Below are 25,220 nucleotides of genomic sequence, written 5' to 3' on the forward strand. Positions count from 1 at the left end.
CACACAATTTTCCAGCATACTTCCCTGATCAAATGGATCGTCCACTCTGGACCAGACAAAGACATCCGCATCGGCTTTCAGCAATTTATCGGCACAAAACGGGCACAAGGGAGCTTTCAGTGATGTATTTTCATATATACATATAGATATATTTATATACGTTGAAGTCCAGTGTGTAGTGCAATCTTGGGCATTCGTGGCTCCATGTAACTCGGAAGATGGAGATTAATACCACCTTTGCCACTGAATGCCCATCATCTGACACAAAGACTGTTGTGAAATAATCCCAAAGATTGTCCCACACTGCTCCATACTCATATGCTTTCCAGTCTATGAGACAAGACTCAGGTCCAAGTTGTCCAAGCTTCACACTCACACACTGAGCTGAGGAGTGCTATTTGATCATGAAAAACCCTCTTGATATCCATGGACGGGGGAATCAGACAGGTTATGCAATCAGCTTTTGCTTTGTCCTTTGCACAAAAAAAGCCCTATCCCAGATTCCAGAAGCCTGGAGCAATAGATGACGCGCGTGACTTGTCCTTGAGAGAAAATGTGCTGCCACATGCACCGCTCGCCATGTAGGACCTCGTGGCGCAACGGTAGCGCGTCTGACTCCAGATCAGAAGGTTGCGTGTTCAAATCACGTCGAGGTCATGAGCTGTCTGTGTGTGGCGGCTGGTGTTGCTGGCTTTTCCGAGAAGGTTCGTAGGCAGAATTTTAAATTACATCCAATCCCTAGGATGACCATGCATGTTTGTGTCAACCTCTTGACAAAAGATGACAGCGCTCAGGTAACAGCTCACCGACCTAATTACTAGGCAGACATCCTCAGCCTGCTATAACATGTTTCCCCATTGTCGGCCGGCTGTGCGTGCTGAGAAAAGTTAGGGCCTGATAAGGCGTCTTTAGATGCCATCATAATAGAAGATTCAGCTGGTCTGACAGACAGGATCCTAGTTTATCCTAGGTAAGAAATGGAAATGTTTGAAGCTTCAAGTTTCCTTCTAAGGTGAGGGGTTTGTATTTTATTCATCTGTAGATAAGAAGACCTGTGGCAATACCATCTCCTGGTGACCTTCCTGAACATAAGACAATCTCCTAAGAGAAAGTATCCACTGGTAAATTATGGAAATACTTGGCAAGGAGTCAGCAATTTCCAACGTTCTGCTCTTGAGAATTTCTTAATCCAAGCTGGGCCTCTTAATCGCTTTGAACAACTTGCGCCAAACGCTCTTCTTCCTTAGCACCAATAGAAGGTAACGCCTGAACAGGGACTTGAACCCTGGACCCTCAGATTAAAAGTCTGATGCTCTACCGACTGAGCTATCAAGGCTCTGAAAAAGGTGCCATCGCTCCCAAAAAGCAGTTTTAGGCATCCTTTCCCAACGCTCGTCCATTGTTTGACACATGTGAAGAAACAAAGCACTTGTGAACCCTTTCAAGTGGTAAGGTTGGCCACCAGAATTTTAAACCCTCACACTGGCTGATAACATGTCCCATTATTTAAGCCGAGATCAATCGAACCGTTAAGATTTTTGTTTAACTGCCATGTTTTCAACATTTCGTTCCCTAACAAGAGGATTCTGACCATCACATCCAGTGAAAGTTGTTACCAAGATCACGCTTCTGAACAGCCCTGCCTCTAAAGTCTTATCTAGAATAAGTGAATGTCTTATATGCCTATGGTATGTGAATAATTTTAAAGAGATCAGCATTATCGACGAAGGTTGGCCTTCTAGACAAGGAGACCACATGACTCATTTTCAAGTCTACTTTATTTACAAACATGGACTAAAGCCATGGACCCTGAGATCAAAAGACCAGTGCGCTATCGACTGAGAAATACAACCAACTCGGTCAAGATTGGTTTGCAGTCGACACTCTTCATTACATTTTCAACAGTTTTGCACACACACTTTTCCAGCATACTTCCCTGATCAAATGGATCGTCCACTCTGGACCAGACAAAGACATCCGCATCGGCTTTCAGCAATTTATCACTGTATGCTTTCATAGAAAACGGGCACAAGGGAGCTTTCAGTGATGTATTTTCATATATACATATAGATATATTTATATACGTTGAAGTCCAGTGTGTAGTGCAATCTTGGGCATTCGTGGCTCCATGTAACTCGGAAGATGGAGATTAATACCACCTTTGCCACTGAATGCCCATCATCTGACACAAAGACTGTTGTGAAATAATCCCAAAGATTGTCCCACACTGCTCCATACTCATATGCTTTCCAGTCTATGAGACAAGACTCAGGTCCAAGTTGTCCAAGCTTCACACTCACACACTGAGCTGAGGAGTGCTATTTGATCATGAAAAACCCTCTTGATATCCATGGACGGGGGAATCAGACAGGTTATGCAATCAGCTTTTGCTTTGTCCTTTGCACAAAAAAAAGCCCTATCCCAGATTCCAGAAGCCTGGAGCAATAGATGACGCGCGTGACTTGTCCTTGAGAGAAAATGTGCTGCCACATGCACCGCTCGCCATGTAGGACCTCGTGGCGCAACGGTAGCGCGTCTGACTCCAGATCAGAAGGTTGCGTGTTCAAATCACGTCGAGGTCATGAGCTGTCTGTGTGTGGCGGCTGGTGTTGCTGGCTTTTCCGAGAAGGTTCGTGGGCAGAATTTTAAATTACATCCAATCCCTAGGATGACCATGCATGTTTGTGTCAACCTCTTGACAAAAGATGACAGCGCTCAGGTAACAGCTCACCGACCTAATTACTAGGCAGACATCCTCAGCCTGCTATAACATGTTTCCCCATTCTCGGCCGGCTGTGCGTGCTGAGAAAAGTTAGGGCCTGATAAGGTGTCTTTAGATGCCATCATAATAGAAGATTCAGCTGGTCTGACAGACAGGATCCTAGTTTATCCTAGGTAAGAAATGGAAATGTTTGAAGCTTCAAGTTTCCTTCTAAGGTGAGGGGTTTGTATTTTATTCATCTGTAGATAAGAAGACCTGTGGCAATACCATCTCCTGGTGACCTACCTGAACATAAGACAATCTCCTAAGAGAAAGTATCCACTGGTAAATTATGGAAATACTTGGCAAGGAGTCAGCAATTTCCAACGTTCTGCTCTTGAGAATTTCTTAATCCAAGCTGGGATTTTTAATCGCTTTGAACAACTTGCGCCAAACGCTCTTCTTCCTAAGCACCAATAGAAGGTAACGCCTGAACAGGGACTTGAACCCTGGACCCTCAGATTAAAAGTCTGATGCTCTACCGACTGAGCTATCCAGGCCCTGAAAAAGGTGCCATCGCTCCCAAAAAGCAGTTTGAGGCATCCTTTCCCAACGCTCGTCCATTGTTTGACACGTGAAGAAACAAAGCACTTGTGAACCCTTTCAAGTGGTGAGGTTGGCCACCAGAATTTTAAACCTTCACACTGGCTGATAACATGTCCCAGTATTTAAGCCGAGATCAATCGAACCATTAAGATTTTTGTTTAACTGCCATGTTTTCAACATTTCGTTCCCTAACAAGAGGATTCTGACCATCACATCCAGTGAAAGTTGTTACCAGGATCACTCTTCTGAACAGCCCTGCCTCTAAAGTCTTATCTAGGATAAGTGAATGTCTTATATGCCTATGGTATGTGAATAACTTTAAAGAGATCAGCATTATCGACGAAGGTTGGCCTTCTAGACAAGGAGACCACATGACTCATTTTCAAGTCTACTTTATTTACAAACATGGACTAAAGCCATGGACCCTGAGATCAAAAGACCAGTGCGCTATCGACTGAGAAATACAACCAACTCGGTCAAGATTTGTTTGCAGTCGACACTGTTCATTACATTTTAAACAGTTTTGCACACACACTTTTCCAGCATACTTCCCTGATCAAATGGATCGTCCACTCTGGACCAGACAAAGATATCCGCATCGGCTTTCAGCAATTTATCACTGTATGCTTTCATAGAAAACGGGCACAAGGGAGCTTTCAGTGATGTATTTTCATATATACATATAGATATATTTATATACGTTGAAGTCCAGTGTGTAGTGCAATCTTGGGCATTCGTGGCTCCATGTAACTCGGAAGATGGAGATTAATACCACCTTTGCCACTGAATGCCCATCATCTGACACAAAGACTGTTGTGAAATAATCCCAAAGATTGTCCCACACTGCTCCATACTCATATGCTTTCCAGTCTATGAGACAAGACTCAGGTCCAAGTTGTCCAAGCTTCACACTCACACACTGAGCTGAGGAGTGCTATTTGATCATGAAAAACCCTCTTGATATCCATGGACGGGGGAATCAGACAGGTTATGCAATCAGCTTTTGCTTTGTCCTTTGCACAAAAAAAAGCCCTATCCCAGATTCCAGAAGCCTGGAGCAATAGATGACGCGCGTGACTTGTCCTTGAGAGAAAATGTGCTGCCACATGCACCGCTCGCCATGTAGGACCTCGTGGCGCAACGGTAGCGCATCTGACTCCAGATCAGAAGGTTGCGTGTTCAAATCACGTCGAGGTCATGACCTGTGTGTGGTGGTTGGTGTTGCTGGCTTTTCCGAGAAGGTTCGTGGGCAGAATTTTAAATTACATCCAATCCCTAGGATGACCATGCATGTTTGTGTCAACCTCTTGACAAAAGATGACAGCGCTCAGGTAACAGCTCACCGACCTAATTACTAGGCAGACATCCTCAGCCTGCTATAACATGTTTCCCCATTCTCGGCCGGCTGTGCGTGCTGAGAAAAGTTAGGGCCTGATAAGGCGTCTTTAGATGCCATCATAATAGAAGATTCAGCTGGTCTGACAGACAGGATCCTAGTTTATCCTAGGTAAGAAATGGAAATGTTTGAAGCTTCAAGTTTCCTTCTAAGGTGAGGGGTTTGTATTTTATTCATCTGTAGATAAGAAGACCTGTGGCAATACCATCTCCTGGTGACCTTCCTGAACATAAGACAATCTCCTAAGAGAAAGTATCCACTGGTAAATTATGGAAATACTTGGCAAGGAGTCAGCAATTTCCAACGTTCTGCTCTTGAGAATTTCTTAATCCAAGCTGGGATTTTTAATCGCTTTGAACAACTTGCGCCAAACGCTCTTCTTCCTAAGCACCAATAGAAGGTAACGCCTGAACAGGGACTTGAACCCTGGACCCTCAGATTAAAAGTCTGATGCTCTACCGACTGAGCTATCCAGGCTCTGAAAAAGGTGACATCGCTCCCAAAAAGCAGTTTTAGGCATCCTTTCCCAACGCTCGTCCATTGTTTGACACATGTGAAAAAAACAAAGCACTTGTGAACCCTTTCAAGTGGTAAGGTTGGCCACCAGAATTTTAAACCCTCACACTGGCTGATAACATGTCCCAGTATTTAAGCCGAGATCAATCGAACCGTTAAGATTTTTGTTTAACTGCCATGTTTTCAACATTTCGTTCCCTAACAAGAGGATTCTGACCATCACATCCAGTGAAAGTTGTTACCAAGATCACGCTTCTGAACAGCCCTGCCTCTAAAGTCTTATCTAGAATAAGTGAATGTCTTATATGCCTATGGTATGTGAATAATTTTAAAGAGATCAGCATTATCGACGAAGGTTGGCCTTCTAGACAAGGAGACCACATGACTCATTTTCAAGTCTACTTTATTTACAAACATGGACTAAAGCCATGGACCCTGAGATCAAAAGACCAGTGCGCTATCGACTGAGAAATACAACCAACTCGGTCAAGATTGGTTTGCAGTCGACACTGTTCATTACATTTTCAACAGTTTTGCACACACACTTTTCCAGCATACTTCCCTGATCAAATGGATCGTCCACTCTGGACCAGACAAAGACATCCGCATCGGCTTTCAGCAATTTATCACTGTATGCTTTCATAGAAAACGGGCACAAGGGAGCTTTCAGTGATGTATTTTCATATATACATATAGATATATTTATATACGTTGAAGTCCAGTGTGTAGTGCAATCTTGGGCATTCGTGGCTCCATGTAACTCGGAAGATGGAGATTAATACCACCTTTGCCACTGAATGCCCATCATCTGACACAAAGACTGTTGTGAAATAATCCCAAAGATTGTCCCACACTGCTCCATACTCATATGCTTTCCAGTCTATGAGACAAGACTCAGGTCCAAGTTGTCCAAGCTTCACACTCACACACTGAGCTGAGGAGTGCTATTTGATCATGAAAAACCCTCTTGATATCCATGGACGGGGGAATCAGACAGGTTATGCAATCAGCTTTTGCTTTGTCCTTTGCACAAAAAAAGCCCTATCCCAGATTCCAGAAGCCTGGAGCAATAGATGACGCGCGTGACTTGTCCTTGAGAGAAAATGTGCTGCCACATGCACCGCTCGCCATGTAGGACCTCGTGGCGCAACGGTAGCGCGTCTGACTCCAGATCAGAAGGTTGCGTGTTCAAATCACGTCGAGGTCATGAGCTGTCTGTGTGTGGCGGCTGGTGTTGCTGGCTTTTCCGAGAAGGTTCGTAGGCAGAATTTTAAATTACATCCAATCCCTAGGATGACCATGCATGTTTGTGTCAACCTCTTGACAAAAGATGACAGCGCTCAGGTAACAGCTCACCGACCTAATTACTAGGCAGACATCCTCAGCCTGCTATAACATGTTTCCCCATTGTCGGCCGGCTGTGCGTGCTGAGAAAAGTTAGGGCCTGATAAGGCGTCTTTAGATGCCATCATAATAGAAGATTCAGCTGGTCTGACAGACAGGATCCTAGTTTATCCTAGGTAAGAAATGGAAATGTTTGAAGCTTCAAGTTTCCTTCTAAGGTGAGGGGTTTGTATTTTATTCATCTGTAGATAAGAAGACCTGTGGCAATACCATCTCCTGGTGACCTTCCTGAACATAAGACAATCTCCTAAGAGAAAGTATCCACTGGTAAATTATGGAAATACTTGGCAAGGAGTCAGCAATTTCCAACGTTCTGCTCTTGAGAATTTCTTAATCCAAGCTGGGCCTCTTAATCGCTTTGAACAACTTGCGCCAAACGCTCTTCTTCCTAAGCACCAATAGAAGGTAACGCCTGAACAGGGACTTGAACCCTGGACCCTCAGATTAAAAGTCTGATGCTCTACCGACTGAGCTATCAAGGCTCTGAAAAAGGTGCCATCGCTCCCAAAAAGCAGTTTTAGGCATCCTTTCCCAACGCTCGTCCATTGTTTGACACATGTGAAGAAACAAAGCACTTGTGAACCCTTTTAAGTGGTAAGGTTGGCCACCAGAATTTTAAACCCTCACACTGGCTGATAACATGTCCCATTATTTAAGCCGAGATCAATCGAACCGTTAAGATTTTTGTTTAACTGCCATGTTTTCAACATTTCGTTCCCTAACAAGAGGATTCTGACCATCACATCCAGTGAAAGTTGTTACCAAGATCACGCTTCTGAACAGCCCTGCCTCTAAAGTCTTATCTAGAATAAGTGAATGTCTTATATGCCTATGGTATGTGAATAATTTTAAAGAGATCAGCATTATCGACGAAGGTTGGCCTTCTAGACAAGGAGACCACATGACTCATTTTCAAGTCTACTTTATTTACAAACATGGACTAAAGCCATGGACCCTGAGATCAAAAGACCAGTGCGCTATCGACTGAGAAATACAACCAACTCGGTCAAGATTGGTTTGCAGTCGACACTCTTCATTACATTTTCAACAGTTTTGCACACACACTTTTCCAGCATACTTCCCTGATCAAATGGATCGTCCACTCTGGACCAGACAAAGACATCCGCATCGGCTTTCAGCAATTTATCACTGTATGCTTTCATAGAAAACGGGCACAAGGGAGCTTTCAGTGATGTATTTTCATATATACATATAGATATATTTATATACATTGAAGTCCAGTGTGTAGTGCAATCTTGGGCATTCGTGGCTCCATGTAACTCGGAAGATGGAGATTAATACCACCTTTGCCACTGAATGCCCATCATCTGACACAAAGACTGTTGTGAAATAATCCCAAAGATTGTCCCACACTGCTCCATACTCATATGCTTTCCAGTCTATGAGACAAGACTCAGGTCCAAGTTGTCCAAGCTTCACACTCACACACTGAGCTGAGGAGTGCTATTTGATCATGAAAAACCCTCTTGATATCCATGGACGGGGGAATCAGACAGGTTATGCAATCAGCTTTTGCTTTGTCCTTTGCACAAAAAAAAGCCCTATCCCAGATTCCAGAAGCCTGGAGCAATAGATGACGCGCGTGACTTGTCCTTGAGAGAAAATGTGCTGCCACATGCACCGCTCGCCATGTAGGACCTCGTGGCGCAACGGTAGCGCGTCTGACTCCAGATCAGAAGGTTGCGTGTTCAAATCACGTCGAGGTCATGAGCTGTCTGTGTGTGGCGGCTGGTGTTGCTGGCTTTTCCGAGAAGGTTCGTGGGCAGAATTTTAAATTACATCCAATCCCTAGGATGACCATGCATGTTTGTGTCAACCTCTTGACAAAAGATGACAGCGCTCAGGTAACAGCTCACCGACCTAATTACTAGGCAGACATCCTCAGCCTGCTATAACATGTTTCCCTATTGTCGGCCGGCTGTGCGTGCTGAGAAAAGTTAGGGCCTGATAAGGCGTCTTTAGATGCCATCATAATAGAAGATTCAGCTGGTCTGACAGACAGGATCCTAGTTTATCCTAGGTAAGAAATGGAAATGTTTGAAGCTTCAAGTTTCCTTCTAAGGTGAGGGGTTGGTATTTTATTCATCTGTAGATAAGAAGACCTGTGGCAATACCATCTCCTGGTGACCTTCCTGAACATAAGACAATCTCCTAAGAGAAAGTATCCACTGGTAAATTATGGAAATACTTGGCAAGGAGTCAGCAATTTCCAACGTTCTGCTCTTGAGAATTTCTTAATCCAAGCTGGGCCTCTTAATCGCTTTGAACAACTTGCGCCAAACGCTCTTCTTCCTAAGCACCAATAGAAGGTAACGCCTGAACAGGGACTTGAACCCTGGACCCTCAGATTAAAAGTCTGATGCTCTACCGACTGAGCTATCCAGGCTCTGCAAAAGGTGCCATCGCTCCCAAAAAGCAGTTTGAGGCATCCTTTCCCAACGCTCGTCCATTGTTTGACACATGTGAAGAAACAAAGCACTTGTGAACCCTTTCAAGTGGTGAGGTTGGCCACCAGAATTTTAAACCTTCACACTGGCGGATAACATGTCCCAGTATTTAAGCCGAGATCAATCGAACCGTTAAGATTTTTGTTTAACTGCCATGTTTTCAACATTTCGTTCCCTAACAAGAGGATTCTGACCATCACATCCAGTGAAAGTTGTTACCAGGATCACTCTTCTGAACAGCCCTGCCTCTAAAGTCTTATCTAGGATAAGTGAATGTCTTATATGCCTATGGTATGTGAATAACTTTAAAGAGATCAGCATTATCGACGAAGGTTGGCCTTCTAGACAAGGAGACCACATGACTCATTTTCAAGTCTACTTTATTTACAAACATGGACTAAAGCCATGGACCCTGAGATCAAAAGACCAGTGCGCTATCGACTGAGAAATACAACCAACTCGGTCAAGATTGGTTTGCAGTCGACACTGTTCATTACATTTTAAACAGTTTTGCACACACACTTTTCCAGCATACTTCCCTGATCAAATGGATCGTCCACTCTGGACCAGACAAAGACATCCGCATCGGCTTTCAGCAATTTATCACTGTATGCTTTCATAGAAAACGGGCACAAGGGAGCTTTCAGTGATGTATTTTCATATATACATATAGATATATTTATATACGTTGAAGTCCAGTGTGTAGTGCAATCTCGGGCATTCGTGGCTCCGTGTAACTCGGAAGATGGAGATTAATACCACCTTTGCCACTGAATGCCCATCATCTGACACAAAGACTGTTGTGAAATAATCCCAAAGATTGTCCCACACTGCTCCATACTCATATGCTTTCCAGTCTATGAGATAAGACTCAGGTTCAAGTTGTCCAAGTTTCACACTCACACACTGAGCTGAGGAGTGCTATTTGATCATGAAAAACCCTCTTGATATCCATGGACGGGGGAATCAGACAGGTTATGCAATCAGCTTTTGCTTTGTCCTTTGCACAAAAAAAGCCCTATCCCAGATTCCAGAAGCCTGGAGCAATAGATGACGCGCGTGACTTGTCCTTGAGAGAAAATGTGCTGCCACATGCACCGCTCGCCATGTAGGACCTCGTGGCGCAACGGTAGCGCGTCTGACTCCAGATCAGAAGGTTGCGTGTTCAAATCATGTCGAGGTCATGAGCTGTCTGTGTGTGGCGGCTGGTGTTGCTGGCTTTTCCGAAAAGGTTCGTGGGCAGAATTTTAAATTACATCCAATCTCTAGGATGACCATGCATGTTTGTGTCAACCTCTTGACAAAAGATGACAGCGCTCAGGTAACAGCTCACCGACCTAATTACTAGGCAGACATCCTCAGCCTGCTATAACATGTTTCCCCATTCTCGGCCGGCTGTGCGTGCTGAGAAAAGTTAGGGCCTGATAAGGCGTCTTTAGATGCCATCATAATAGAAGATTCAGCTGGTCTGACAGACAGAATCCTAGTTTATCCTAGGTAAGAAATGGAAATGTTTGAAGCTTCAAGTTTCCTTCTAAGGTGAGGGGTTTGTATTTTATTCATCTGTAGATAAGAAGACCTGTGGCAATACCATCTCCTGGTGACCTTCCTGAACATAAGACAATCTCCTAAGAGAAAGTATCCACTGGTAAATTATGGAAATACTTGGCAAGGAGTCAGCAATTTCCAACGTTCTGCTCTTGAGAATTTCTTAATCCAAGCTGGGATTTTTAATCGCTTTGAACAACTTGCGCCAAACGCTCTTCTTCCTAAGCACCAATAGAAGGTAACGCCTGAACAGGGACTTGAACCAGGACCCTCAGATTAAAAGTCTGATGCTCTACCGACTGAGCTATCCAGGCTCTGCAAAAGGTGCCATCGCTCCCAAAAAGCAGTTTGAGGCATCCTTTCCCAACGCTCGTCCATTGTTTGACACATGTGAAGAAACAAAGCACTTGTGAACCCTTTCAAGTGGTAAGGTTGGCCACCAGAATTTTAAACCTTCACACTGGCTGATAACATGTCCCAGTATTTAAGCCGAGATCAATCGAACCGTTAAGATTTTTGTTTAACTGCCATGTTTTCAACATTTCGTTCCCTAACAAGAGGATTCTGACCATCACATCCAGTGAAAGTTGTTACCAGGATCACTCTTCTGAACAGCCCTGCCTCTAAAGTCTTATCTAGGATAAGTGAATGTCTTATATGCCTATGGTATGTGAATAACTTTAAAGAGATCAGCATTATCGACGAAGGTTGGCCTTCTAGACAAGGAGACCACATGACTCATTTTCAAGTCTACTTTATTTACAAACATGGACTAAAGCCATGGACCCTGAGATCAAAAGACCAGTGCGCTATCGACTGAGAAATACAACCAACTCGGTCAAGATTGGTTTGCAGTCGACACTGTTCATTACATTTTCAACAGTTTTGCACACACACTTTTCCAGCATACTTCCCTGATCAAATGGATCGTCCACTCTGGACCAGACAAAGACATCCGCATCGGCTTTCAGCAATTTATCACTGTATGCTTTCATAGAAAACGGGCACAAGGGAGCTTTCAGTGATGTATTTTCATATATACATATAGATATATTTATATACGTTGAAGTCCAGTGTGTAGTGCAATCTCGGGCATTCGTGGCTCCGTGTAACTCGGAAGATGGAGATTAATACCACCTTTGCCACTGAATGCCCATCATCTGACACAAAGACTGTTGTGAAATAATCCCAAAGATTGTCCCACACTGCTCCATACTCATATGCTTTCCAGTCTATGAGATAAGACTCAGGTTCAAGTTGTCCAAGTTTCACACTCACACACTGAGCTGAGGAGTGCTATTTGATCATGAAAAACCCTCTTGATATCCATGGACGGGGGAATCAGACAGGTTATGCAATCAGCTTTTGCTTTGTCCTTTGCACAAAAAAAGCCCTATCCCAGATTCCAGAAGCCTGGAGCAATAGATGACGCGCGTGACTTGTCCTTGAGAGAAAATGTGCTGCCACATGCACCGCTCGCCATGTAGGACCTCGTGGCGCAACGGTAGCGCGTCAGACTCCACATCAGAAGATTGCGTGTTCAAATCATGTCGAGGTCATGAGCTGTCTGTGTGTGGCGGCTGGTGTTGCTGGCTTTTCCGAGAAGGTTCGTGGGCAGAATTTTAAATTACATCCAATCCCTAGGATGACCATGCATGTTTGTGTCAACCTCTTGACAAAAGATGACAGCGCTCAGGTAACAGCTCACCGACCTAATTACTAGGCAGGCATCCTCAACCTGCTATAACATGTTTCCCTATTGTCGGCCGGCTGTGCGTGCTGAGAAAAGTTAGGGCCTGATAAGGCGTCTTTAGATGCCATCATAATAGAAGATTCAGCTGGTCTGACAGACAGGATCCTAGTTTATCCTAGGTAAGAAATGGAAATGTTTGAAGCTTCAAGTTTCCTTCTAAGGTGAGGGGTTTGTATTTTATTCATCTGTAGATAAGAAGACCTGTGGCAATACCATCTCCTGGTGACCTTCCTGAACATAAGACAATCTCCTAAGAGAAAGTATCCACTGGTAAATTATGGAAATACTTGGCAAGGAGTCAGCAATTTCCAACGTTCTGCTCTTGAGAATTTCTTAATCCAAGCTGGGCCTCTTAATCGCTTTGAACAACTTGCGGCAAACGCTCTTCTTCCTAAGCACCAATAGAAGGTAACGCCTGAACAGGGACTTGAACCCTGGACCCTCAGATTAAAAGTCTGATGCTCTACCGACTGAGCTATCCAGGCTCTGCAAAAGGTGCCATCGCTCCCAAAAAGCAGTTTGAGGCATCCTTTCCCAACGCTCGTCCATTGTTTGACACATGTGAAGAAACAAAGCACTTGTGAACCCTTTCAAGTGGTGAGGTTGGCCACCAGAATTTTAAACCTTCACACTGGCTGATAACATGTCCCAGTATTTAAGCCGAGATCAATCGAACCGTTAAGATTTTTGTTTAACTGCCATGTTTTCAACATTTCGTTCCCTAAGGAGGATTCTGACCATCACATCCAGTGAAAGTTGTTACCAGGATCACTCTTCTGAACAGCCCTGCCTCTAAAGTCTTATCTAGGATAAGTGAATGTCTTATATGCCTATGGTATGTGAATAACTTTAAAGAGATCAGCATTATCGACGAAGGTTGGCCTTGTAGACAAGGAGACCACATGACTCATTTTCAAGTCTACTTTATTTACAAACATGGACTAAAGCCATGGACCCTGAGATCAAAAGACCAGTGCGCTATCGACTGAGAAATACAACCAACTCGGTCAAGATTGGTTTGCAGTCGACACTGTTCATTACATTTTAAACAGTTTTGCACACACACTTTTCCAGCATACTTCCCTGATCAAATGGATCGTCCACTCTGGACCAGACAAAGACATCCGCATCGGCTTTCAGCAATTTATCACTGTGTGCTTTCATAGAAAACGGGCACAAGGGAGCTTTCAGTGATGTATTTTCATATATACATATAGATATATTTATATACGTTGAAGTCCAGTGTGTAGTGCAATCTTGGGCATTCGTGGCTCCGTGTAACTCGGAAGATGGAGATTAATACCACCTTTGCCACTGAATGCCCATCATCTGACACAAAGACTGTTGTGAAATAATCCCAAAGATTGTCCCACACTGCTCCATACTCATATGCTTTCCAGTCTATGAGACAAGACTCAGGTTCAAGTTGTCCAAGTTTCACACTCACACACTGAGCTGAGGAGTGCTATTTGATCATGAAAAACCCTCTTGATATCCATGGACGGGGGAATCAGACAGGTTATGCAATCAGCTTTTGCTTTGTCCTTTGCACAAAAAAAGCCCTATCCCAGATTCCAGAAGCCTGGAGCAATAGATGACGCGCGTGACTTGTCCTTGAGAGAAAATGTGCTGCCACATGCACCGCTCGCCATGTAGGACCTCGTGGCGCAACGGTAGCGCGTCTGACTCCAGATCAGAAGGTTGCGTGTTCAAATCACGTCGAGGTCATGAGCTGTCTGTGTGTGGCGGCTGGTGTTGCTGGCTTTTCCGAGAAGGTTCGTAGGCAGAATTTTAAATTATATCCAATCCCTAGGATGACCATGCATGTTTGTGTCAACCTCTTGACAAAAGATGACAGCGCTCAGGTAACAGCTCACCGACCTAATTACTAGGCAGACATCCTCAGCCTGCTATAACATGTTTCCCCATTGTCGGCCGGCTGTGCATGCTGAGAAAAGTTAGGGGCTGATAAGGCGTCTTTAGATGCCATCATAATAGAAGATTCAGCTGGTCTGACAGACAGGATCCTAGTTTATCCTAGGTAAGAAATGGAAATGTTTGATACTTCAAGTTTCCTTCTAAGGTGAGGGCTTTGTATTTTATTCATCTGTAGATAAGAAGACCTGTGGCAATACCATCTCCTGGTGACCTTCCTGAACATAAGACAATCTCCTAAGAGAAAGTATCCACTGGTAAATTATGGAAATACTTGGCAAGGAGTCAGCAATTTCCAACGTTCTGCTCTTGAGAATTTCTTAATCCAAGCTGGGCCTCTTAATCGCTTTGAACAACTTGCGGCAAACGCTCTTCTTCCTAAGCACCAATAGAAGGTAACGCCTGAACAGGGACTTGAACCCTGGACCCTCAGATTAAAAGTCTGATGCTCTACCGACTGAGCTATCCAGGCTCTGCAAAAGGTGCCATCGCTCCCAAAAAGCAGTTTGAGGCATCCTTTCCCAACGCTCGTCCATTGTTTGACACATGTGAAGAAACAAAGCACTTGTGAACCCTTTCAAGTGGTGAGGTTGGCCACCAGAATTTTAAACCTTCACACTGGCGGATAACATGTCCCAGTATTTAAGCCGAGATCAATCGAACCGTTAAGATTTTTGTTTAACTGCCATGGTTTCAACATTTCGTTCCCTAACAAGAGGATTCTGACCATCACATCCAGTGAAAGTTGTTACCAGGATCACTCTTCTGAACAGCCCTGCCTCTAAAGTCTTATCTAGGATAAGTGAATGTCTTATATGCCTATGGTATGTGAATAATTTTAAAGAGATCAGCATTATCGACGAAGGTTGGCCTTCTAGACAAGGAGACCACATGACTCATTTTCAAGTCTACTTTATTTACAAACATGGACTAAAGCCATGGACCCTGAGATCAAAAGACCAGTGCGCTATCGACTGAGAAATACAACCAACTCGGTCAAGATTGGTTTGCAGTCGACACTGTTCATTACATTTTAAACAGTTTTGCACACACACTTTTCCAGCATACTTCCCTGATCAAATGGATCGTCCACTCTGGACCAGACAAAGACATCCGCATCGGCTTTCAGCAATTTATCACTGTATGCTTTCATAGAAAACGGGCACAAGGGAGCTTTCAGTGATGTATTTTCATATATACATATAGATATATTTATATACGTTGAAGTCCAGTGTGTAGTGCAATCTTGGGCATTCGTGGCTCCGTGTAACTCGGAAGATGGAGATTAATACCACCTTTGCCACTGAATGCCCATCATCTGACACAAAGACTGTTGTGAAATAATCCCAAAGATTGTCCCACACTGCTCCATACTCATATGCTTTCCAGTCTATGAGATAAGACTCAGGTTCAAGTTGTCCAAGTTTCACACTCACACACTGAGCTGAGGAGTGCTATTTGATCATGAAAAACCCTCTTGATATCCATGGACGGGGGAATCAGACAGGTTATGCAATCAGCTTTTGCTTTGTCCTTTGCACAAAAAAAGCCCTATCCCAGATTCCAGAAGCCTGGAGCAATAGATGACGCGCGTGACTTGTCCTTGAGAGAAAATGTGCTGCCACATGCACCGCTCGCCATGTAGGACCTCGTGGCGCAACGGTAGCGCGTCTGACTCCAGATCAGAAGGTTGCGTGTTCAAATCACGTCGAGGTCATGAGCTGTCTGTGTGTGGCGGCTGGTGTTACTGGCTTTTCCGAGAAGGTTCGTAGGCAGAATTTTAAATTGCATCCAATCCCTAGGATGACCATGCATGTTTGTGTCAACCTCTTGACAAAAGATGACAGCGCTCAGGTAACAGCTCACCGACCTAATTACTAGGCAGACATCCTCAGCCTGCTATAACATGTTTCCCCATTGTCGGCCGGCTGTGCGTGCTGAGAAAAGTTAGGGCCTGATAAGGCGTCTTTAGATGCCATCATAATAGAAGATTCAGCTGGTCTGACAGACAGGATCCTAGTTTATCCTAGGTAAGAAATGGAAATGTTTGATACTTCAAGTTTCCTTCTAAGGTGAGGGGTTTGTATTTTATTCATCTGTAGATAAGAAGACCTGTGGCAATACCATCTCCTGGTGACCTTCCTGAACATAAGACAATCTCCTAAGAGAAAGTATCCACTGGTAAATTATGGAAATACTTGGCAAGGAGTCAGCAATTTCCAACGTTCTGCTCTTGAGAATTTCTTAATCCAAGCTGGGCCTCTTAATCGCTTTGAACAACTTGCGCCAAACGCTCTTCTTCCTAAGCACCAATAGAAGGTAACGCCTGAACAGGGACTTGAACCCTGGACCCTCAGATTAAAAGTCTGATGCTCTACCGACTGAGCTATCCAGGCTCTGCAAAAGGTGCCATCGCTCCCAAAAAGCAGTTTGAGGCATCCTTTCCCAACGCTCGTCCATTGTTTGACACATGTGAAGAAACAAAGCACTTGTGAACCCTTTCAAGTGGTGAGGTTGGCCACCAGAATTTTAAACCTTCACACTGGCGGATAACATGTCCCAGTATTTAAGCCGAGATCAATCGAACCGTTAAGATTTTTGTTTAACTGCCATGTTTTCAACATTTCGTTCCCTAACAAGAGGATTCTGACCATCACATCCAGTGAAAGTTGTTACCAGGATCACTCTTCTGAACAGCCCTGCCTCTAAAGTCTTATCTAGGATAAGTGAATGTCTTATATGCCTATGGTATGTGAATAACTTTAAAGAGATCAGCATTATCGACGAAGGTTGGCCTTCTAGACAAGGAGACCACATGACTCATTTTCAAGTCTACTTTATTTACAAACATGGACTAAAGCCATGGACCCTGAGATCAAAAGACCAGTGCGCTATCGACTGAGAAATACAACCAACTCGGTCAAGATTGATTTGCAGTCGACACTGTTCATTACATTTTCAACAGTTTTGCACACACACTTTTCCAGCATACTTCCCTGATCAAATGGATCGTCCACTCTGGACCAGACAAAGACATCCGCATCGGCTTTCAGCAATTTATCACTGTATGCTTTCATAGAAAACGGGCACAAGGGAGCTTTCAGTGATGTATTTTCATATATACATATAGATATTTTTATATACGTTGAAGTCCAGTGTGTAGTGCAATCTTGGGCATTCGTGGCTCCATGTAACTCGGAAGATGGAGATTAATACCACCTTTGCCACTGAATGCCCATCATCTGACACAAAGACTGTTGTGAAATAATCCCAAAGATTGTCCCACACTGCTCCATACTCATATGCTTTCCAGTCTATGAGACAAGACTCAGGTCCAAGTTGTCCAAGCTTCACACTCACACACTGAGCTGAGGAGTGCTATTTGATCATGAAAAACCCTCTTGATATCCATGGACGGGGGAATCAGACAGGTTATGCAATCAGCTTTTGCTTTGTCCTTTGCACAAAAAAAAGCCCTATCCCAGATTCCAGAAGCCTGGAGCAATAGATGACGCGCGTGACTTGTCCTTGAGAGAAAATGTGCTGCCACATGCACTGCTGGCCATGTAGGACCTCGTGGCGCAACGGTAGCGCGTCTGACTCCAGATCAGAAGGTTGCGTGTTCAAATCACGTCGAGGTCATGAGCTGTCTGTGTGTGGCGGCTGGTGTTGCTGGCTTTTCCGAGAAGGTTTGTGGGCAGAATTTTAAATTACATCCAATCCCTAGGATGACCATGCATGCTTGTGTCAACCTCTTGACAAAAGATGACAGCGCTCAGGTAACAGCTCACCGACCTAATTACTAGGCAGACATCCTCAGCCTGCTATAACATGTTTCCCTATTGTCGGCCGGCTGTGCGTGCTGAGAAAAGTTAGGGCCTGATAAGGCGTCTTTAGATGCCATCATAATAGAAGATTCAGCTGGTCTGACAGACAGGATCCTAGTTTATCCTAGGTAAGAAATGGAAATGTTTGAAGCTTCAAGTTTCCTTCTAAGGTGAGGGGTTTGTATTTTATTCATCTGTAGATAAGAAGACCTGTGGCAATACAATCTCCTGGTGACCTTCCTGAACATAAGACAATCTCCTAAGAGAAAGTATCCACTGGTAAATTATGGAAATACTTGGCAAGGAGTCAGCAATTTCCAACGTTCTGCTCTTGAGAATTTCTTAATCCAAGCTGGGCCTCTTAATCGCTTTGAACAACTTGCGCCAAACGCTCTTCTTCCTAAGCACCAATAGAAGGTAACGCCTGAACAGGGACTTGAACCCTGGACCCTCAGATTAAAAGTCTGATGCTCTACCGACTGAGCTATCCAGGCTCTGATAAAGGTGCCATCGCTCCCAAAAAGCAGTTTGAGGCATCCTTTCCCAACGCTCGTCCATTGTTTGACACATGTGAAGAAACAAAGCACTTGTGAACCCTTTCAAGTGGTGAGGTTGGCCACCAGAATTTTAAACCTTCACACTGGCTGATAACATGTCCCAGTATTTAAGCCGAGATCAATCGAACCGTTAAGATTTTTGTTTAACTGCCATGTTTTCAACATTTCGTTCCCTAACAAGAGGATTCTGACCATCACATCCAGTGAAAGTTGTTACCAGGATCACTCTTCTGAACAGGCCTGCCTCTAAAGTCTTATCTAGGATAAGTGAATGTCTTATATGCCTATGGTATGTGAATAACTTTAAAGAGATCAGCATTATCGACGAAGGTTGGCCTTCTAGACAAGGAGACCACATGACTCATTTTCAAGTCTTCTTTATTTACAAACATGGACTAAAGCCATGGACCCTGAGATCAAAAGACCAGTGCGCTATCGACTGAGAAATACAACCAACTCGGTCAAGATTGGTTTGCAGTCGACACTGTTCATTACATTTTAAACAGTTTTGCACACACACTTTTCCAGCATACTTCCCTGATCAAATGGATCGTCCACTCTGGACCAGACAAAGACATCCGCATCGGCTTTCAGCAATTTATCACTGTATGCTTTCATAGAAAACGGGCACAAGGGAGCTTTCAGTGATGTATTTTCATATATACATATAGATATATTTATATACGTTGAAGTCCAGTGTGTAGTGCAATCTCGGGCATTCGTGGCTCCGTGTAACTCGGAAGATGGAGATTAATACCACCTTTGCCACTGAATGCCCATCATCTGACACAAAGACTGTTGTGAAATAATCCCAAAGATTGTCCCACACTGCTCCATACTCATATGCTTTCCAGTCTATGAGACAAGACTCAGGTTCAAGTTGTCCAAGTTTCACACTCACACACTGAGCTGAGGAGTGCTATTTGATCATGAAAAACCCTCTTGATATCCATGGACGGGGGAATCAGACAGGTTATGCAATCAGCTTTTGCTTTGTCCTTTGCACAAAAAAAGCCCTATCCCAGATTCCAGAAGCCTGGAGCAATAGATGACGCGCGTGACTTGTCCTTGAGAGAAAATGTGCTGCCACATGCACCGCTCGCCATGTAGGACCTCGTGGCGCAACGGTAGCGCGTCTGACTCCAGATCAGAAGGTTGCGTGTTCAAATCACGTCGAGGTCATGAGCTGTCTGTGTGTGGCGGCTGGTGTTGCTGGCTTTTCCGAGAAGGTTCGTGGGCAGAATTTTAAATTACATCCAATCCCTAGGATGACCATGCATGTTTGTGTCAACCTCTTGACAAAAGATGACAGCGCTCAGGTAACAGCTCACCGACCTAATTACTAGGCAGACATCCTCAGCCTGCTATAACATGTTTCCCCATTGTCGGCCGGCTGTGCGTGCTGAGAAAAGTTAGGGCCTGATAAGGCGTCTTTAGATGCCATCATAATAGAAGATTCAGCTGGTCTGACAGACAGGATCCTAGTTTATCCTAGGTAAGAAATGGAAATGTTTGAAGCTTCAAGTTTCCTTCTAAGGTGAGGGGTTTGTATTTTATTCATCTGTAGATAAGAAGACCTGTGGCAATACCATCTCCTGGTGACCTTCCTGAACATAAGACAATCTCCTAAGAGAAAGTATCCACTGGTAAATTATGGAAATACTTGGCAAGGAGTCAGCAATTTCCAACGTTCTGCTCTTGAGAATTTCTTAATCCAAGCTGGGCCTCTTAATCGCTTTGAACAACTTGCGCCAAACGCTCTTCTTCCTAAGCACCAATAGAAGGTAACGCCTGAACAGGGACTTGAACCCTGGACCCTCAGATTAAAAGTCTGATGCTCTACCGACTGAGCTATCCAGGCTCTGCAAAAGGTGCCATCGCTCCCAAAAAGCAGTTTGAGGCATCCTTTCCCAACGCTCGTCCATTGTTTGACACATGTGAAGAAACAAAGCACTTGTGAACCCTTTCAAGTGGTGAGGTTGGCCACCAGAATTTTAAACCTTCACACTGGCTGATAACATGTCCCAGTATTTAAGCCGAGATCAATCGAACCGTTAAGATTTTTGTTTAACTGCCATGTTTTCAACATTTCGTTCCCTAACAAGAGGATTCTGACCATCACATCCAGTGAAAGTTGTTACCAGGATCACTCTTCTGAACAGGCCTGCCTCTAAAGTCTTATCTAGGATAAGTGAATGTCTTATATGCCTATGGTATGTGAATAACTTTAAAGAGATCAGCATTATCGACGAAGGTTGGCCTTCTAGACAAGGAGACCACATGACTCATTTTCAAGTCTACTTTATTTACAAACATGGACTAAAGCCATGGACCCTGAGATCAAAAGACCAGTGCGCTATCGACTGAGAAATACAACCAACTCGGTCAAGATTGGTTTGCAGTCGACACTGTTCATTACATTTTAAACAGTTTTGCACACACACTTTTCCAGCATACTTCCCTGATCAAATGGATCGTCCACTCTGGACCAGACAAAGACATCCGCATCGGCTTTCAGCAATTTATCACTGTATGCTTTCATAGAAAACGGGCACAAGGGAGCTTTCAGTGATGTATTTTCATATATACATATAGATATATTTATATACGTTGAAGTCCAGTGTGTAGTGCAATCTCGGGCATTCGTGGCTCCGTGTAACTCGGAAGATGGAGATTAATACCACCTTTGCCACTGAATGCCCATCATCTGACACAAAGACTGTTGTGAAATAATCCCAAAGATTGTCCCACACTGCTCCATACTCATATGCTTTCCAGTCTATGAGATAAGACTCAGGTCCAAGTTGTCCAAGTTTCACACTCACACACTGAGCTGAGGAGTGCTATTTGATCATGAAAAACCCTCTTGATATCCATGGACGGGGGAATCAGACAGGTTATGCAATCAGCTTTTGCTTTGTCCTTTGCACAAAAAAAGCCCTATCCCAGATTCCAGAAGCCTGGAGCAATAGATGACGCGCGTGACTTGTCCTTGAGAGAAAATGTGCTGCCACATGCACTGCTGGCCATGTAGGACCTCGTGGCGCAACGGTAGCGCGTCTGACTCCAGATCAGAAGGTTGCGTGTTCAAATCATGTCGAGGTCATGAGCTGTCTGTGTGTGGTGGCTGGTGTTGCTGGCTTTTCCGAGAAGGTTTGTGGGCAGAATTTTTAATTACATCCAATCCCTAGGATGACCATGCATGCTTGTGTCAACCTCTTGACAAAAGATGACAGCGCTCAGGTAACAGCTCACCGACCTAATTACTAGGCAGACATCCTCAGCCTGCTATAACATGTTTCCCCATTCTCGGCCGGCTGTGCGTGCTGAGAAAAGTTAGGGCCTGATAAGGCGTCTTTAGATGCCATCATAATAGAAGATTCAGCTGGTCTGACAGACAGGATCCTAGTTTATCCTAGGTAAGAAATGGAAATGTTTGAAGCTTCAAGTTTCCTTCTAAGGTGAGGGGTTTGTATTTTATTCATCTGTAGATAAGAAGACCTGTGGCAATACCATCTCCTGGTGACCTTCCTGAACATAAGACAATCTCCTAAGAGAAAGTATCCACTGGTAAATTATGGAAATACTTGGCAAGGAGTCAGCAATTTCCAACGTTCTGCTCTTGAGAATTTCTTAATCCAAGCTGGGATTTTTAATTGCTTTGAACAACTTGCGCCAAACGCTCTTCTTCCTAAGCACTAATAGAAGGTAACGCCTGAACAGCGACTTGAACCCTGGACCCTCAGATTAAAAGTCTGATGGTCTACCGACTGAGCTATTCTGGCTCTGAAAAGGGTGCCATCGCTCCCAAAAAGCACTTCGAGGCATCCTTTCCCAACGCTCGTCCATTGTTTGACACATGTGAAGAAACAAAGCACTTGTGAACCCTTTCAAGTGGTGAGGTTGGCCACCAGAATTTTAAACCTTCACACTGGCTGATAACATGTTCAAGAATTTAAGCCGAGATCAATCGAACCGTTAAGATTTTTGTTTAACTGCCATGTTTTCAACATTTCGTTCCCTAACAAGAGGATTCTGACCATCACATCCAGTGAAAGTTGTTACCAGGATCACTCTTCTGAACAGCCCTGCCTCTAAAGTCTTATCTTAATGTCTTAAACAACAAACGGAATTCAGCTCCAAACAACTACAACTCCGACTCAGGTACGTTATCATGTCTAACATTCAGCTCGTTTAGTGTGTAGAGTGCAGGATGTTTAGACATTCTTCCTCCGTCGTTAGTAATAATTTTATTTGTGATAGGTGTGTGTTAGTGAGCACTCTGACGGAGAAGATATCAGCGTTAGAGGAGCGCATCCAGACTTTAGAGAGGGTTAGAGAGTGTAAGAGCAGTGTTATTCCTGTAGCGGACAGTCTGGGTGCCACAGGCGGAGATAACCAGCCCCCGACTCCGGCATTAGAGCCCTCACAGCGGGGCGAGTGGGTGACGACTCGGCGGCATACTCGTTCAGCCAAAGCTAACGCTAAGGCTAGCCCACCGGAGCACACCTCTTCTGCGCTTCACGTGTCCAACAGGTTTGCTCTCCTCAGTGATGCACCCACTGAGAAACCTGAAAGAGCTCTGGTTATAGGAGACTCTATAATGAGACACGTGAAATTAGCTAGACCTTTAGGGGCGCCAGCGGCAGTGGTTAGGTGTATCCCGGGAGCCAGAGCACCGGACATAGCAGGTAATCTTAGGGCTGTAGGACAGCACAGGTTCTCAAAGATAGTAGTACATGCTGGAGCTAACGATATACGCCTTCGTCAGTCAGAGGTTAGTAAGAATAACTTTATAGAGGTGTTTAAATTAGCGAAGGCGATGTCCGATGAAGTAGCATGCTCTGGTCCCATCCCAATGAGACGTGGTGACATAACTTACAGCAGGTTATGGTCGCTGAACCGCTGGATGTCCAGGTGGTGCTCCGAAAACAACGTGGGCTTCATTGATAATTGGAAGACCTTTAAGGGCAAAGCTGGCCTGTTAGGGCGGGACGGTGTCCATCCCACTCGGGAAGGTGCTGCTCTCATTTCTTGTAGTATAGCTCATAGTCTTAGAAAAGGCCTAGTTAATCGGTGACAATCCAGAGCCCAGGCCAGGGAGCAGACAGACAGGCTAAACCAACCGTCTGCTAGCTGCATAGAGTCGTCACCCAGGGTCTATTGAGACTGTGTCTGTTCCCCGAGCTAAAAACAAATTTAGAAAGACTCAGAAAGTCTGTTTTAGTAATTTAATTAACATAAAGACCACAAACTTGGATCAGACTGAATGCGCAGCCGGCACCTCTGATCTGAAGCTAGGACTGTTAAATATTAGATCTCTCGCATCTAAAGCAGTTATAGGTAATGAAATTATCACAGATCAGGAGTTTGATATACTCTGTTTAACAGAAACTTGGATTAAACAGGACGAGTATGTAGCTCTAAATGAAGCTAGTCCTCCTGGATACAGCTACATACACCAGCCTCGGTTAACTGGTAGAGGAGGAGGCGTCGCAGTTATTCACAATGATAATTTGACTATTGTACAAAAACACGGACACAAATTTAATTCATTTGAAATTCTTTATAGTAACATAAGTGTATTTAACTATATTAAGTCAGCTCAGTCGATCCCGCTAATTGTCATTTACAGACCTCCAAGGCCGTACTCGGAATTTCTTAGTGAATTTGCAGATTTCCTTTCAAATCTAGTCGTTTCTGTAGACAAAGTGTTAATTGCTGGAGATTTTAATATTCATTTTGAAAACCCAGAAGACCCTCTGAGAACTGCATTTATGTCTATACTGGACTCGGTAGGAGTAAATCAGTGTGTAGTAGGACCCACTCATAAAGCAGGTCACACTTTAGATTTAATAATATTATTTGGATTAAGTATAAGAAATTTATTCACAATACCACTATCTGAAGTTATCTCAGATCACTATCTTGTCTCAATTCAAGTGTGTCACAATAATAATGTACACACAGCGCCGCGCTACCGTATGAAACGTACATTCACATCAACTACCAAACAGAGTTTTATCAGTAATCTCCCAGAGTTCCCAACTTCGATTAGATCACCGTCTGACCCCACAGAACTCGATCAGGCGACTGAATATTTAGAGTCGACATTTCGCTATACCTTAGATAATGTAGCTCCAGTCAAAAGAAAAATTATTAGAGATAAGAAACTTGCTCCCTGGTATAAAGATCACACGCGCACTTTAAAACAGACCGCTCGGAAATTAGAACGTAAATGGCATCAAACTAAATTACTAGTATTTCAAATAGCATGGAAGGAGAGCATCCTGAACTATAGAAAAGCTCTTAGTGTAGCTAGATCAACATATCTCTCCACTCTTATAGAAAATAACAAAAATAATCCTAGATTCTTATTTAATGCTGTAGCCAAATTAACCAGAAATAAGACCACTGCAGAAATCTCCACAACAACATCATGCAATAGTGAGGACTTTATGAACTTTTTTAATAATAAAATTGTAAATATTAGGCATAAAATTGAGGTT

At 43.9% G+C, this 25,220-nt stretch overlaps 21 non-coding genes across 21 annotated transcripts; 11 read left to right on the plus strand and 10 right to left on the minus strand.

The window, feature by feature from the left end:
• Positions 1-585: 585 nt before the first annotated feature.
• On the plus strand, positions 586-657 carry trnaw-cca (transfer RNA tryptophan (anticodon CCA)). Its single transcript has one exon. It is a non-coding gene; the product is annotated as a tRNA-Trp (tRNA).
• A 606-nt stretch (positions 658-1,263) lies between these two features.
• On the minus strand, positions 1,264-1,336 carry trnak-uuu (transfer RNA lysine (anticodon UUU)). The gene has a single exon. It is a non-coding gene; the product is annotated as a tRNA-Lys (tRNA).
• Positions 1,337-2,510: 1,174 nt separating this feature from the next.
• trnaw-cca (transfer RNA tryptophan (anticodon CCA)) lies at positions 2,511-2,582 on the plus strand. Its single transcript has one exon. It is a non-coding gene; the product is annotated as a tRNA-Trp (tRNA).
• A 606-nt stretch (positions 2,583-3,188) lies between these two features.
• On the minus strand, positions 3,189-3,261 carry trnak-uuu (transfer RNA lysine (anticodon UUU)). The gene has a single exon. It is a non-coding gene; the product is annotated as a tRNA-Lys (tRNA).
• A 1,172-nt stretch (positions 3,262-4,433) lies between these two features.
• On the plus strand, positions 4,434-4,505 carry trnaw-cca (transfer RNA tryptophan (anticodon CCA)). The gene has a single exon. It is a non-coding gene; the product is annotated as a tRNA-Trp (tRNA).
• Positions 4,506-5,107: 602 nt separating this feature from the next.
• trnak-uuu (transfer RNA lysine (anticodon UUU)) lies at positions 5,108-5,180 on the minus strand. The gene has a single exon. It is a non-coding gene; the product is annotated as a tRNA-Lys (tRNA).
• Positions 5,181-6,354: 1,174 nt separating this feature from the next.
• Positions 6,355-6,426, plus strand: trnaw-cca (transfer RNA tryptophan (anticodon CCA)). Its single transcript has one exon. It is a non-coding gene; the product is annotated as a tRNA-Trp (tRNA).
• Positions 6,427-7,032: 606 nt separating this feature from the next.
• Positions 7,033-7,105, minus strand: trnak-uuu (transfer RNA lysine (anticodon UUU)). Its single transcript has one exon. It is a non-coding gene; the product is annotated as a tRNA-Lys (tRNA).
• A 1,174-nt stretch (positions 7,106-8,279) lies between these two features.
• Positions 8,280-8,351, plus strand: trnaw-cca (transfer RNA tryptophan (anticodon CCA)). Its single transcript has one exon. It is a non-coding gene; the product is annotated as a tRNA-Trp (tRNA).
• Positions 8,352-8,957: 606 nt separating this feature from the next.
• Positions 8,958-9,030, minus strand: trnak-uuu (transfer RNA lysine (anticodon UUU)). Its single transcript has one exon. It is a non-coding gene; the product is annotated as a tRNA-Lys (tRNA).
• A 1,173-nt stretch (positions 9,031-10,203) lies between these two features.
• Positions 10,204-10,275, plus strand: trnaw-cca (transfer RNA tryptophan (anticodon CCA)). The gene has a single exon. It is a non-coding gene; the product is annotated as a tRNA-Trp (tRNA).
• Positions 10,276-12,804: 2,529 nt separating this feature from the next.
• On the minus strand, positions 12,805-12,877 carry trnak-uuu (transfer RNA lysine (anticodon UUU)). Its single transcript has one exon. It is a non-coding gene; the product is annotated as a tRNA-Lys (tRNA).
• Positions 12,878-14,048: 1,171 nt separating this feature from the next.
• trnaw-cca (transfer RNA tryptophan (anticodon CCA)) lies at positions 14,049-14,120 on the plus strand. Its single transcript has one exon. It is a non-coding gene; the product is annotated as a tRNA-Trp (tRNA).
• Positions 14,121-14,726: 606 nt separating this feature from the next.
• Positions 14,727-14,799, minus strand: trnak-uuu (transfer RNA lysine (anticodon UUU)). Its single transcript has one exon. It is a non-coding gene; the product is annotated as a tRNA-Lys (tRNA).
• A 1,173-nt stretch (positions 14,800-15,972) lies between these two features.
• On the plus strand, positions 15,973-16,044 carry trnaw-cca (transfer RNA tryptophan (anticodon CCA)). The gene has a single exon. It is a non-coding gene; the product is annotated as a tRNA-Trp (tRNA).
• A 606-nt stretch (positions 16,045-16,650) lies between these two features.
• On the minus strand, positions 16,651-16,723 carry trnak-uuu (transfer RNA lysine (anticodon UUU)). The gene has a single exon. It is a non-coding gene; the product is annotated as a tRNA-Lys (tRNA).
• Positions 16,724-17,897: 1,174 nt separating this feature from the next.
• trnaw-cca (transfer RNA tryptophan (anticodon CCA)) lies at positions 17,898-17,969 on the plus strand. Its single transcript has one exon. It is a non-coding gene; the product is annotated as a tRNA-Trp (tRNA).
• A 606-nt stretch (positions 17,970-18,575) lies between these two features.
• trnak-uuu (transfer RNA lysine (anticodon UUU)) lies at positions 18,576-18,648 on the minus strand. Its single transcript has one exon. It is a non-coding gene; the product is annotated as a tRNA-Lys (tRNA).
• A 1,173-nt stretch (positions 18,649-19,821) lies between these two features.
• Positions 19,822-19,893, plus strand: trnaw-cca (transfer RNA tryptophan (anticodon CCA)). Its single transcript has one exon. It is a non-coding gene; the product is annotated as a tRNA-Trp (tRNA).
• A 606-nt stretch (positions 19,894-20,499) lies between these two features.
• trnak-uuu (transfer RNA lysine (anticodon UUU)) lies at positions 20,500-20,572 on the minus strand. Its single transcript has one exon. It is a non-coding gene; the product is annotated as a tRNA-Lys (tRNA).
• A 1,173-nt stretch (positions 20,573-21,745) lies between these two features.
• trnaw-cca (transfer RNA tryptophan (anticodon CCA)) lies at positions 21,746-21,817 on the plus strand. The gene has a single exon. It is a non-coding gene; the product is annotated as a tRNA-Trp (tRNA).
• The last annotated feature ends 3,403 nt before the right edge of the window (positions 21,818-25,220 follow it).

The sequence above is a fragment of the Clarias gariepinus genome, chromosome 5 (assembly GCF_024256425.1).
Source record: "Clarias gariepinus isolate MV-2021 ecotype Netherlands chromosome 5, CGAR_prim_01v2, whole genome shotgun sequence".
Classification (NCBI taxonomy): Eukaryota; Metazoa; Chordata; class Actinopteri; order Siluriformes; family Clariidae; genus Clarias; species Clarias gariepinus.